Source organism: Emys orbicularis, chromosome 1 (genome assembly GCF_028017835.1).
Source record: "Emys orbicularis isolate rEmyOrb1 chromosome 1, rEmyOrb1.hap1, whole genome shotgun sequence".
NCBI classification, from domain to species: Eukaryota; Metazoa; Chordata; order Testudines; family Emydidae; genus Emys; species Emys orbicularis.
The window spans coordinates 61,873,506-61,887,386 of NC_088683.1; positions in this window are offsets into that span (position 1 = coordinate 61,873,506).

Genomic DNA, 13,881 nt, shown 5'->3' on the forward strand with positions numbered 1-13,881 from the left:
CTGGGTAAAGCAAGGGCTGAGTCCAGGCTGAGACAGGGGTCTAGCGTGTAAAGAGAAATAACTGGAATTCTAAGCTGCAGAAAATCTGCAACCTGCTTAAATCAATGTTTAGTCTGAGAAATTACATTTTGTAACCTGTTTCTTTAGCGAATTAAGCTTAGTTTGCATGTTTTGTTTCAGTTGCTCAGTAATCTGCTTTGTTCTGTTTGCTATCCTTTATAATCACTTAAAATTTACCTTTTGTAGTTAATAAACATATTTCTTGTTTATTTCAAAACCCAGTTTCTGCAATTCATAAGGGGAGGGGGGCAAAGAGCTGTGCATATCTCTCTCCACATAAAGGGAGGGGGCGATTTTTATGAGCTTGTGCTGTGCAGATCTCTATGCAGCGCAAGGCAATATTATTTTGGGTTTACACCACAAAAGAAGTGAGCATGTGAGTGATGGGCAATCCCCTAGCTGAGTCCTCCCACAGAGAGCTGATCGCAGGCTCTGTGTGATTCTACAGCTGGGTGTGTCACTACCTGTGTGTGCTGGAAAGGGGCTTGAGAGCCTGTCACAGCAACACAGAGTAAGGGAAACCCCGGCTGCTGGGACAGGCGGACTCAGTGGGATCCCAGCACATCCAGTGGCACCTCAAAAGGGGGGTCCAACCCATCACAATGATAATGTACTATTCCCCCCCACCCCAGAGGACACCTGCTTCATTCAGTACACAGGACAGACATGCTCTTGGATGATTCAGGTATAGTGAAGGCGACTTGTCTGTAGGACCCCTGCCTCAATTGTTGCAGAAATGGCAAGGCATGTAATGAATGAGGCAGGAGATTTCAGGAAAAGAAAGGATGGTCTCATGGGTAAGGCAGTTGAATGCCATAGTGGCGAATTGGATTCTGTCCCTGCCTCTGCCACAGAGAGTTCCTGTGTGATGCTAAGCAAGTCACTTAAAACAAACTTTTCACAGGTGGTTAATAATTGCAAATTCTTCATTTTCTGAATGCCTGACTTGAGACCCTGGGGGGGGTCAAATTTGCAGAAGCCCTATACGCTCATGAGTGCAAGTGAAGTCTATTAGAGATGTGTTTGGAACATATAAAATGCTACAAAAAATGCAAGCACTCTGGAAAAATCAGACTGAAAGTGGATGTCTCAAGATAGGAGCCCAAAACTAGTGGAAAGTGACAATTTTTTAAAGTGCTTATTTACAAATGCTAGAAGTCTAAATAATAAGATGGGTGAATTAGAGTGCCTCATATTAAATGAGGATATTGATGTAATAGTCATCACAGAAACTTGGTGGAATGAGGATAATCAAATGGGACACAGTAATACCAGGTTGCAAAAAATATTGGAAGGACAGAACAGGTCGTGCTGGTTGGGGAGTGGCACCACATGTGAAAGAAAGCATAGAATGAAATGAAGTAATCTTAAATGAACCAAATTGTATCATAGAATCTCTATGGATAGTAATTCCATGCTTGAATAATAAGAATATAGCAGTAGGGATATAATACTGACCTGATCAGGATGGTGAAAATGACTGTGAAATGTTCAGGGTGATTAGAGAGGCTATAAAAATAAAAATAAAAAATCAATAATAATGAGGGATTTCAACTATCCCCATATTGACTGGGTACATGTCACCTCAGGACGGGATGCAGAGTTAAAGTTTCTTGACACCTTAAATGACTGCTTCTTGGAGAAGCTAGTCCTGGAACCCACAAGAGGAGAGACTTGATTTAGGCCTAAGTGGAGCACAGGATCCGGTGCAAGAGGTGAATATAGCTGAACCACTTGTAATAGTGATGATAATATAATTAAATTTAGTATCCTTGTGGGGGGGAAAACACCACAGCATCCCAACATGGTAGCATTTAATTTAGGAAAGGGACACTACACAAAAATGAGGAAGTTAAACAGAAATTAACAGGTACAGTGCCAAAAGTAAAATCTCTGCAAGCTGCATGGAAACTTTTTAGACACCATAATAAAGGCTATGAGAACCTAAAAGGTGCCACCATGGCTAAACAAAAAAGTAAAAGAAGCAGTGTGAGGCAAAAAAGGCATCCTTTAAAAAGTGGAAGATAAATCCTATTGAGGAAAATAGGAAGGAGCATAAATTCTGGCAAATGAAGTGTAAAAATAGAATTAGGAAGGCCAAAAAAGAATGTGAAGAACAGCTAGCCAAAGACTCAAATGTAATAGCAAAAAATCTTTTAAGTACACCAGAAGCAGGAAGCCTGCTAAACAACCAATGGGGCCACTGGACAACTGAGATGCTAAAGGAGCACTCAAGGATGACAAGGCCATTGCAGAGAAACTAAATGAATTCTTTGCATTGGTTTTCACAGCTGAGGATGTGAAGGAGATTCCCAAACCTGAGCCATCGTGTTTAGGGGACAAATCTGAGGAATTGTCCCAGACTGAGGTGTCATTAGAGGAGGTTTTGGAACAAATTGATAAACTAAACAGTAATAAGTCACCAGGACCAGTTGGTATTCACACAAGTATTCTGAAGGAACGCAAATGTGAAATTGCAGAACTACTAACTGTGGTGTGTCATTTAAATCAGCTTCTTTACCAGATGACTGGAGGATAGCTGATGTGACACCAATTTTTGAAAAGGGTTCCAGAGGTGATCACGGTAATTACAGGCTGGTAAGTATCGTGCAAACTGGTTGAAACTATAGTAAAGAACAGAATTGTCAGACACATAGATGAACATGATTTGTTGGGGAAGAGTCAACATGGTTTTGTAAAGGGAAATCATGCCTCACCAATCTACTAGAATTCTTTGAGGGGGTCAACAAGCATGTGGACAATGGTGATCCAGTGGATATAGTGTACTTAGATTTTCATAAAGCCTTTGACAAGGTCCCTCACCAAAGGCTCTTAAGCCAAGTAAGCTGTCATGGAATAAGAGGGAAGGTCCTCCCATGGATCAGTGACTGGTTAAAAGATAGGAAACAAAGGGTAGGAATAAATGGTCAGTTTTAAGAATGGACAGAGGTAAATGGTGTTATCTCCCAGGGTCTGTATTGGGACCAGTATTATTCAACATATTCATAAATGATCTGGAAAAAGGGGTAAACAGTGAGGTGGCAAAATCTGCAGATGATACAAAACTACCCAAGATAATTAAGTCCAAAGCAGACTGCAAAGGGTCTCACAAAAAGATCTCACAAAACTGGGTGACTGGGCAATAAAATGGTAGATGAAATTCAATGTTGATAAATGCAAAGTAATGCACATTGGAAAATATAATCCCAATTATACAAATAAAATGATGGGGTTTAAATTAGCTGTTACCACTCAAGAAAGATCATGGAGTCATTGTGGATAGTTCTCTGAAAACATCCACTTAATGTGCAGCGGCAGTCAAAATAGCTAACAGAATGTTGGAAATCATTAAGAAAGGGATAGATAAGACAGAAAATATATTCCTTCTATATAAATCCATGGTACACCCACATCTTAAATACTGTGTGCAGATGGGGTCACCCCACCTCAAAAAAAGATATATTAGAATTGGAAAAGGTTCAGAAAAGGGCAACAAAAATGATTGGGGTCTCTCACAGCTTTCATATGAGGAGAGATTAGTAAGACTTTGACTTTTTCAACTTCGAGAAGAGATGATTAAGGTGGGATATAAGTGAGGTCCTGTGTTCCTCTAAGCTGTGCAGTTGCGTGGCCGCCCAGGAGTGAAACAAGTGCTGCGCACTTCATTAGCAGAGCCACACACATCTGGCAGCATGTGTTCAGGTGCTCCTCCCCCTACTGGTTTGCATCCGCATTGCTCCAGCCCTCTGCCTTGGAGACCCTGGCCAGCTGCTCCTGGGACCCTCCTGCTTGCTGTGCAGTGTCAGGGTGTCCCCCTCCCCCCTGCCCATGTACCCCATCTCCACTGAGCAGGGAGGAGCAGGGCTCAGGAGCAGGAGAGCTGCTGTAGTCTGAGGTCTGAACGAGCCTTCCAGTGGTGAGTGAGTGCCTTAAATAGACAGCGTACAGTCTCAGAGACTTCCCCAGCAGTAAGTACACACAATCACTGTCTGTCTCTCACACACTTTCAGTTATGAAGAATAGTGGGGGGGAACTACCATTAATCCTAGAATAATTTCATCAAGCTTATCATGGGCACGAGACTTCAGTTTAGAGTATATGGAAAGTGTAGATTCTGTGATTTCATCACTGAGATCACTGATGATCTGATTATGCTTTGACATAGGATACTAAATTTCTTATAAAATCCATTTTTAACTCATACTAATTAACTGATGTATTCATAAGTTAAATTCTATACTCAAAGTGCTGTAATTCTAGGGAGGATACATTGTATTCATCTGTAACAAAAGGGTCGAGTATCTCTGCTTTAAGGCTGAGGTGATATTTGCACTAGCTATGGAACCTCAAGTGACATTTCCATAATATCAACTCTGTGACTTGACTATTATTGCAGAGGGGGTGGCCATGATCCAAACAGAGCGCTGCAAGAGGCCCGGCCCATGCCTCTGAAAGCACAAAGGTAGGGTAGGCTTTGGGGGTGGGGAAGTGAGGTTTGCCCATTATCATTGCTATACCTTCCCTTATCAAAAATCAGTGCCCCTAAAAATACTGACATAGCTTTCAGAAATAGTCATGCAACTGTTCATAAAAGGATGATTAAGGGCCAAACCAGCTGATGTAAACGGATGCAGCTGCATTGGCTCTGGCCCTAGCACATTCCAACAGTGACTATTTACTGACAGAATAAATAAATAAAGACACCTGCACTGGTGTTCCAAGCCCCCATATGAGTCTCTGAATGTAAATATACTAGCTATTTGTTTTACATAATGCTTAAGTGTTTTTGATGTAGTTAAATATTATTTGGTGCAATTTAATACAAGATAACTGAATATTTCAATATATAGGCAAGCAACCTGACTAATCTATGTTAAATTGTAGCACACATGTTTTTTGATATGATCATAACAAATATAGTATTTTAAAAGAGAATGGATTTTGCAGTGTAGCACGTTTGCTATAAAACAATACTTGGTGAAAGAAGAGAAAGTGATTTAATGGCTCTGGGGTTTACAGTTGTTGTATTATTTATGTAAACTTTTATTTTGGAAAAGTAATGACATTGTTTTCATAGACACTTAGTGTGTGAAAATAATCCCAGGTAGGTCATTGCAAACTGACAAATGAGATCTATTATGATTCCCTTTGGCAATGTTTTGCCTTGCCTCAAGTCAAGAAATGCAAGAGAATGTCTGCTGAGATGCCTCGGGGATTAGGAGCAAAGCTCAAAAGCTTGTTCCAAAGTGGGTTGGGTACAGAGAGTGAGGTCATTTTGTATCTGACTGAAAGTTTCTCCTGGAGTCAGAGGGCGGGGGGGGGGGGGGGGGGAGGGGAGGGTAGGAGGGAGAGGTGGGAAGGGAAGGCAGAGGAGGGAAAATGGGACGTCCATCCTCACTTTGCACAGATGTGAATTTTTCACAGAAGGCCTGCACGAGACCAATGCACCCCTGAAGTTCTTTAAGTAATGTCTAGGCCTTAAGGTGTCCTTCTGCACTAGGGAGAACTATTCACACTTACAGTTTGTAGCAACCTACACAGAACTGGGAAGGAGGAACACAGGGTGCGGAAGGTACCAGGAAGGCAGCCTGTGTGCACATGGCTTGAATGCTAGCTGCAATTACAGCAGCTCTGTAAATAGTTTTAATAAAGAGCCAGTTTACTTTTAGAAACATGGTGTCCTCTCATGATATTACCCAAAATGTGGTACATGAAGCAATTCAACATCACAAATAATATTAAAAGTGATTAATGGTGTATGTGAGGGGGCGAGGGGGATGGCAGAGAGACCACATTTTGGGGTCCATGTCAAGTTGAATTGGAAGCCAGGGTTAGAAGTAAGAGATAATGGAATTGCCTCTCCTCTGCTAAGAGAGAGAGAGATGTCCTGTTCAGTCTACTTTAACCCCACCTGGGAGTCCAAATATAATAGAAACAGGCTGCTGTTTTTCAGTGAATTCCGATAGAGACATGGACAATTATATCTGAAAGAATTAGTGAAAAGGTAACCCACCAACAGAAGAATCATAGAAATGTAGCGCAGGAGAGGTCATTGAGCAGTTGTCTTCTCCAGAGTTTCTCACTGACTGGTTTGTGGACTGGCACCAGTCCCTGAGATCTCCCTGACACAGTTTAGGAAGGCAGCAACCCTGTCCCTGGTATCAAAAAGATTGAGAAACACTGGTCTACTTCATTCCTTGTGTTGAGACAGGACCAAGTATACCTAGACAATCCCTGACAGAGGTTTATCTAGTCAGTTCTTAAAAACCTCCAGTAAAGGCGATTCCACAGCCTTGCTAGGTAACCTGTCCCAAAGCTTAACTATCCTTCTAGTTAGAAAGTTTTCCCTAATATCTAACCTAAATCTCCCTTGCTGCAGAATAAGCAAATTACTTCTTTTCCTACCCTTGGTGGACATGGAAAACAATTGATCACAGTCCTCTTTATTACAACCCTTTGCATATTTGAAGACTTATTGTGGCCCCTCTCAACCTTCTCTTCTCTAGACTAAACATGCCCAGTTTTTTCAACCTTTTCCCACAGGTCATGTTTTCTAAACCTCTTATCATTTTTGTTGTTCTATGATGGACTCTCTCCATTTTGTTCATATCTTTCTTTAAAAAGCATTGTGCCCCAAACAAGACAGTACTCCAACTCAGGCCTCACAGGACTGAGTGGAATAATTATCTTCTGGTCTTACCTATGATACTTCTTTTAATACACTCCAGAATGACATTTTTTTGCAACAGCATCACCCTGTTGATTCATGGGATTTGTCATCCACTATATTCCCTAGATCCTTTCCAGCTGTACTACCACCTAGACAGTTATTCCCCCACCTTATATTTGTGCATGGGATTTTTCCTTCCCAAGCGCAGTCCTTTGCACTTGTATTTATGAATTGCAACTTGTTGAGTTCAGACTAGCTCTCCATTTAATCGAGATCATTTTGAATTCTAATTCTGTCCTCCAAAGTGCTTGAACTCCCCTCCCTCCCCCTCCTTGGTGTCATCTTTGGGGCAGATTTTATAAGAATACTCCCCAATTCATTATCCAAGTCATTAATTAAAATTTTGACTAGTACCAGACCTAGGACAGAACCCTGTGGGACCCCATTTGATACAGCCTTCCAATTTGACAGTGAAACATGGACAACTACTCTGAGTAAGGTCTTTCAACCAGTTGTGCACACCCACCTTATAGTAATTTCATCTAAACCACATTTCCTGTGCTTATGAGAGGGTCATGTGGGACTATGTCAAAAACCTTTCTGGAGTCCAGATAGGTCACTTCTACTGCTTTCCCCTATCCATCTAGCCAGTTATCCTGTTAAAGAAGGAAGTTAGATTGGTTCAGCATAATTTATTCTTGACAAATACATATTGGCTATTACTAATCAACTTATCTTCTTGATTTGAATAAACTGAACATTTAATAGTTTGTTCCCATATATTTTTGGGTATAAAAGTTAGGCTGACTGGTCTAGAATTCTTCAGATTCTCTCAACCCCCAGCCTTTTTTGAAGATAGTACCTATCTCCCTTCTCCAGTCCTAGGGGACCTCACTAATCCACCATGAGTTCTCAGATAATCTCTAATCGTTCAGAGATTGCTTCAGGTAGTTTCAAAGAAAAAGACTGTCAATTAGTGTGCAGTATGCATTGAAATTTCACGACAACAAAAATGACCAAGCAAAATTAGTGACAGGAACCATTCATGCTTATTTCTATAGCACTGCAGGTGTACAAGGACTTTGCAGATAGGATTTCATTTCTGAAAAGTTTACAGTCTAGGTAGACTTCAAGGGAGAAGCTCATCCTGCAATGAAAGCAGCAGATCAAGAAAGTGTGAAGTGTGCTAGTACTTCTTTAGATGCTGATAATAATTTGCACTTAGATAGTATATTTAAGTGGAATATACTTCCACAAAAAGTGGAATTCAAATCCTAGTGAGGCAAATAGAAAGGAGCACAAACACTGCCAACTTAAGTGCAAGAGTGTAATAAGAAAAGCCAAAGAGGAGTTTGAAGAACGGCTAGCCAAAAACTCCAAAGGTAATAACAAAATGTTTTTTAAGTACATCAGAAGCAGGAAGCCTGCTAAACAACCAGTGGGGCCCCTTGACGATGAAAATACAAAAGGAGCGCTTAAAGATGATAAAGTCATTGCGGAGAAACTAAATGGATTCTTTGCTTCAGTCTTCACGGCTGAGGATGTTAGGGAGATTCCCAAACCTGAGCTGGCTTTTGTAGGTGACAAATCTGAGGAACTGTCACAGATTGAAGTATCACTAGAGGAGGTTTTGGAATTAATTGATAAACTCAACATTAACAAGTCACCGGGACCAGATGGCATTCACCCAAGAGTTCTGAAAGAACTCAAATGTGAAGTTGCGGAACTATTAACTAAGGTTTGTAACCTGTCCTTTAAATCGGCTTCGGTACCCAATGACTGGAAGTTAGCTAATGTAACGCCAATATTTAAAAAGGGCTCTAGGGGTGATCCCGGCAATTACAGACCGGTAAGTCTAACGTCGGTACCGGGCAAATTAGTTGAAACAATAGTAAAGAACAAAATTGTCAGATACATAGAAAAACATAAACTCTTGAGCAATAGTCAACATGGTTTCTGTAAAGGGAAATCGTGTCTTACTAATCTATTAGAGTTCTTTGAAGGGGTCAACAAACATGTGGACAAGGGGGATCCGGTGGACATAGTGTACTTAGATTTCCAGAAAGCCTTTGACAAGGTCCCTCACCAAAGGCTCTTACGTAAATTAAGCTGTCATGGGATAAAAGGGAAGGTCCTTTCATGGATTGAGAACTGGTTAAAGGACAGGGAACAAAGGGTAGGAATTAATGGTAAATTCTCAGAATGGAGAGGGGTAACTAGTGGTGTTCCCCAAGGGTCAGTCCTAGGACCAATCCTATTCAATTTATTCATAAATCATCTGGAGAAAGGGGTAAACAGTGAGGTGGCAAAGTTTGCAGATGATACTAAACTACTCAAGATAGTTAAGACCAAAGCAGATTGTGAAGAACTTCAAAAAGATCTCACAAAACTAAGTGATTGGGCAGCAAAATGGCAAATGAAATTTAATGTGGATAAATGTAAAGTAATGCACATTGGAAAAAATAACCCCAACTATACATACAACATGATGGGGGCTAATTTAGCTACAACGAGTCAGGAAAAAGATCTTGGCGTCATCGTGGATAGTTCTCTAAAGATGTCCACGCAGTGTGCAGAGGCGGTCAAAAAAGCAAACAGGATGTTAGGAATCATTAAAAAGGGGATAGAGAATAAGACTGAGAATATATTATTGCCCTCATATAAATCGATGGTACGCCCACATCTCGAATACTGTGTACAGATGTGGTCTCCTCACCTCAAAAAAGATATTCTAGCACTAGAAAAGGTTCAGAAAAGAGCAACTAAAATGATTAAGGGTTTAGAGAGGGTCCCATATGAGGAAAGATTAAAGAGGCTAGGACTCTTCAGTTTGGAAAAGAGAAGACTAAGGGGGGACATGATAGAGGTATATAAAATCATGAGTGATGTTGAGAAAGTGGATAAGGAAAAGTTATTTACTTATTCCCATAATACAAGAACTAGGGGTCACCAGATGAAATTAATAGGCAGCAGGTTTAAAACAAATAAAAGGAAGTTCTTCTTCACGCAGCGCACAGTCAACTTGTGGAACTCCTTACCTGAGGAGGTTGTGAAGGCTAGGACTATAACAATGTTTAAAAGGGGACTAGATAAATTCATGGTGGCTAAGTCCATAAATGGCTATTAGCCAGGATGGGTAAGAATGGTGTCCCTAGCCTCTGTTCGTCAGAGGATGGAGATGGATGGCAGGAGAGAGATCACTTGATCATTGCCTGTTAGGTTCACTCCCTCTGGGGCACCTGGCATTGGCCACTGTCGGTAGACAGATACTGGGCTAGATGGACCTTTGGTCTGACCCAGTACGGCCTTTCTTATGTTCTTATGTTCTTATGTTCTTATTTCATCCAAGGATCTCATACTATTAACTAATCAGTTCTCAACTCACAGGCAAAGAAAGTTTGGGTTATATAAGGACCCATCCACCCACCACTGAAATAGTCATATCCAGGATGGAAACTGTTTAACAGCACTTGTCAATAGTACATCGCATCAATTTTGGACAGGAATAAAAGAAACGCCATAAACAACTGAAAACACAAAGGGAAATTATATGTAGAAGAAATTACTCCAGTTGGAATTTGAGCTAACACCAGGGCCAGAGAATTCCCTAGCACCTTTAATAACCAAAAGGGGTCAGGAACATAGAATTACGTCTCATCCTAAACAGAGTGTTCACAATAGCACAACAGCCCCTAACAACTTGCTGGGATATTTGTCCAACATTGACTCAAATGGAAGAGTGCTTCCTGCTGATCAATGTTACTTTCTCCAAAATCTGAAAAATTGGAGTTGCCATCCAAGTTTTGATCCAGACTGACTCTGCTTGGTTGATTTAAGCAGTGGTTACTGTTGAAGAGTGGAATTCTGTCTGGAATTTGAGTGCAGTAAAACCAGAATACTGTTTGGAAAGAAATGAATCGAGAGGAAGCTATACAGGTTTGAAATATGCTGATTTACAGCAAAGTTACCTCTATTTTAGATACTAGATGAGTGTTGATGAGGTGTGAAGTTGTTGGCAGTGGTGGTGGGGACGCATTGAGCCTGACTGATGGCCTGTCAAGGCAAAATATGAAAGGAAAGTTCAGGAAGTACCCCAGTTTAATTAATTCTGCAGTCATTGGGTCCTAGGAAAAATCATAAGATCTTTCTAAAGTTGTCCTCCACTTGCAAAGGTGGAGCGCAGACTCTGAGTTACTCTGGACTACTTGTCCCTCTGGACCCAAAGATAGTAGCAGAGGCCTCATTCATCTACGGATGGACACAAGATTACCTTGTTTTCTATCAGCTTAAAACCTAGCCATAAGGATTTTGCCAGCTCCAGACTATATTGTAACACTCATAAGGAACACACTCAAAGTTAAAGCTACAGCCTCCCTGATGAGCAAGAGAGAGTGTTGTATAAATCACATTAGTGATTGATCCTCTACAGTGATTCACGATCCACTACTGAATTCATTTCAGGGTATTAGTTCCTGTTTACAAACCTCCTTAATTGGCAAGTACCTTGCTGTCTCGCGTCTTGTTCTGTGCTCCAGAACAGCAATTCTATGACACACAGGTTGAAAGAGCCCTGGGCTGAGCAATTCTTATCACCTTTAGGATACACGGCAAGACTGTTTCTTTGAAAAGAAGAGACCCTGAAGAATGGATGTGGTACCTGAATGCATTTGGAAACTAATCCTTATAGTAAACTGGGCAGAAACAGATTGGAAATTCCTCTCTGGGACATTTCAGCTAATAGATGAAGCATTCCTTACAGCAGTGGTATGTTGAAAGTCTGTTAACAGTAGCAGAGGACAGATGGATGCTCACAATGTTCATGTGTTATTGTAAGAGGCATGTCTTAGTTGAAAGTGTTTAAGGGCTGAGGTTGAGATTTTCAGAGCAGTGCAGGGGATTGAGCCACACATCTTCCATTAATTGCCAAAATACTCTGCACTACTCTGAAAATCTCACTCTTAGCTGGACCCCAACAGAGTGATTTTTCATCTGCAAGTCAACTACCGTTTGCATTTGCAATTTGGGGGGGGGGGGATTGCACCTGCAAATTAAAAGATCATTATTTAAATGTCATCATAAGTTGTTTCACTGTTGTTCATTTTGGCAGATGGAATGGGGAAGGGGTGAGAGTAAAGCACACTGACTGGGAACTGAGTGTTGCTACAAGAAAGAAAGTATAGAGAAAAGCACATGGATGGGAAGAAGGAGCAAAAGAAAAAGGAAGATAGATGAAGGAACAAACACAGGGGAGAAAAATATTGATGGTCCAGAAGTCAAGCATATTTTCCTTTGGAGTACGACTGAGTGAGACAAAGTACAGCATAAATGATAATTCTTCAAGTTAATGGCACTTTGCCATTTAGACTTAAGTGTTTTTTTACTATAAAGGAGGCCATATTCTACCCTTGATGTTTTGTGCAAGCCTCCCATTGACAGTGAGAGATTGACAGTAGTCTGAGTGTACTATATTGTCCTAAATGTATACCCTGACACACAGCCCATAATTAAATAAGGAAGTCAGTCCCCTGCTACAAAGAGTGTGATGCCACTTCTGTAAATCATTAAAGTGCAGCAGACCTCCTTTTGGGATAGGCATACCAGTTCTAGCTGAGAGAAGTCTTATCTGTGACATATACATAGGAAGGATCCTTTAAACAAATAGAGATTAAACAAGTCCTCAATTTGGTGAGAACCACAGAGATTCCAGCAGTGGCACAGTTGTAGCAGCAGGCAATTTCCCTGTGCCTGGGGAATTCTCTGCTAGGCACTTGTGGCCAGATTCTGGCCCTTTTACCTCTCCTGAAGGCCACATAGAGTTGCAATTTACTAGAAAATCTGTTTTAAAAAAACCCCAGTTCATTCCAAACAGCATCAACTCTTCCTTGAGTACCTCAAGCACTTTGCAAAGTGTAAACACTGCCATCTCCCCCATAGTTAGTTAAGCCCATTTCTTTTTAAAAATAAAATCAGAATTCCTTTTCTCCTACCCCTGAAAATGATTAAAGGTCTAAAAAACATGACCTACAAGGGAAGATTGAAAAAAATTGGGTTTGTTTAGTCTGGAGAAGAGAAGACTGAGAGGGGACATGATAACAGTTTTCAAGTACATAAAAAGTTGTTACAAGGAGGAGGGAGAAAAATTGTTCTTCTTAACCTCTGAGGATAGGACAAGAAGCAATGGGCTTAAATTGCAGCAAGGGCGGTTTAGGTTGGACATTAGGAAAAGCTTCCATCCTAACTGTCAGAGTGGTTAAGCACTGGAATAAATTGCCTAGGAAGGTAGTGGAATCTCCATCATTGGGGATTTTTAAGAGCAGGTTGGACAAACACCTGTCAGGGATGGTCTAGATAATATTTAGTCCTGCCTTGAGTGCAGGGGACTGGATTAGATGACCACTATGATTCTATTATATTGTGCAACGTTTTGCTGAATGGGAATAGTTCTTGTGTATGCAATAGAGATCACCATTTGTACAAATGAAGACAGCAATACTTGTATTTATGTTAAGGTGGACTAAAGTCGGCTGGCACTGTTTTTATTCTGTAGAAAAACAATAAACTATTTTGTTTATGTCATGAAAACTCATACCTCTGTCATTCAAACTTTCCTTCTGCCCAGTTTGAAAAAGGACAGCATGACAAAAATCACAGTCAGAGTTTCAGGCCAGACGAGACCACTAGATCTAGTCTGACCTCCTGCATATCGCAGGAGACCAACATCATCCAGCCCCTACACACTAACCCCAACAACTGAAATGAGACCAAAGCATTACAACCCAAGGAGACTACATTATTATGTGCCACGGACAAAATATGAGGGATTGGAAATGCTAATCCTAAATGGTCTGGTTTCATTTTAAAGCTTCACACTTTCATGTTCAAGTAGTATTTCAAAATGCTCCAAGCCCATCTAGTTTTCCCTATTACCTATTAGGGCAGCTAACCCATCCCACTGCTTGGGCCACCACAACTACACTTCTGTTCTATGCACTTCGGTTGATGCTGGAAAATTACACTTTCCATCTCTGGTGTAGACATAGCCACTGACTGAACACAGACTTCAGCCATTCGTTTCAAGGACCTTATCACATACATACTGCAGTCTGTTAGGCCTGGTCTACACTAACCCCCAAATTCGAACTAAGGTACGC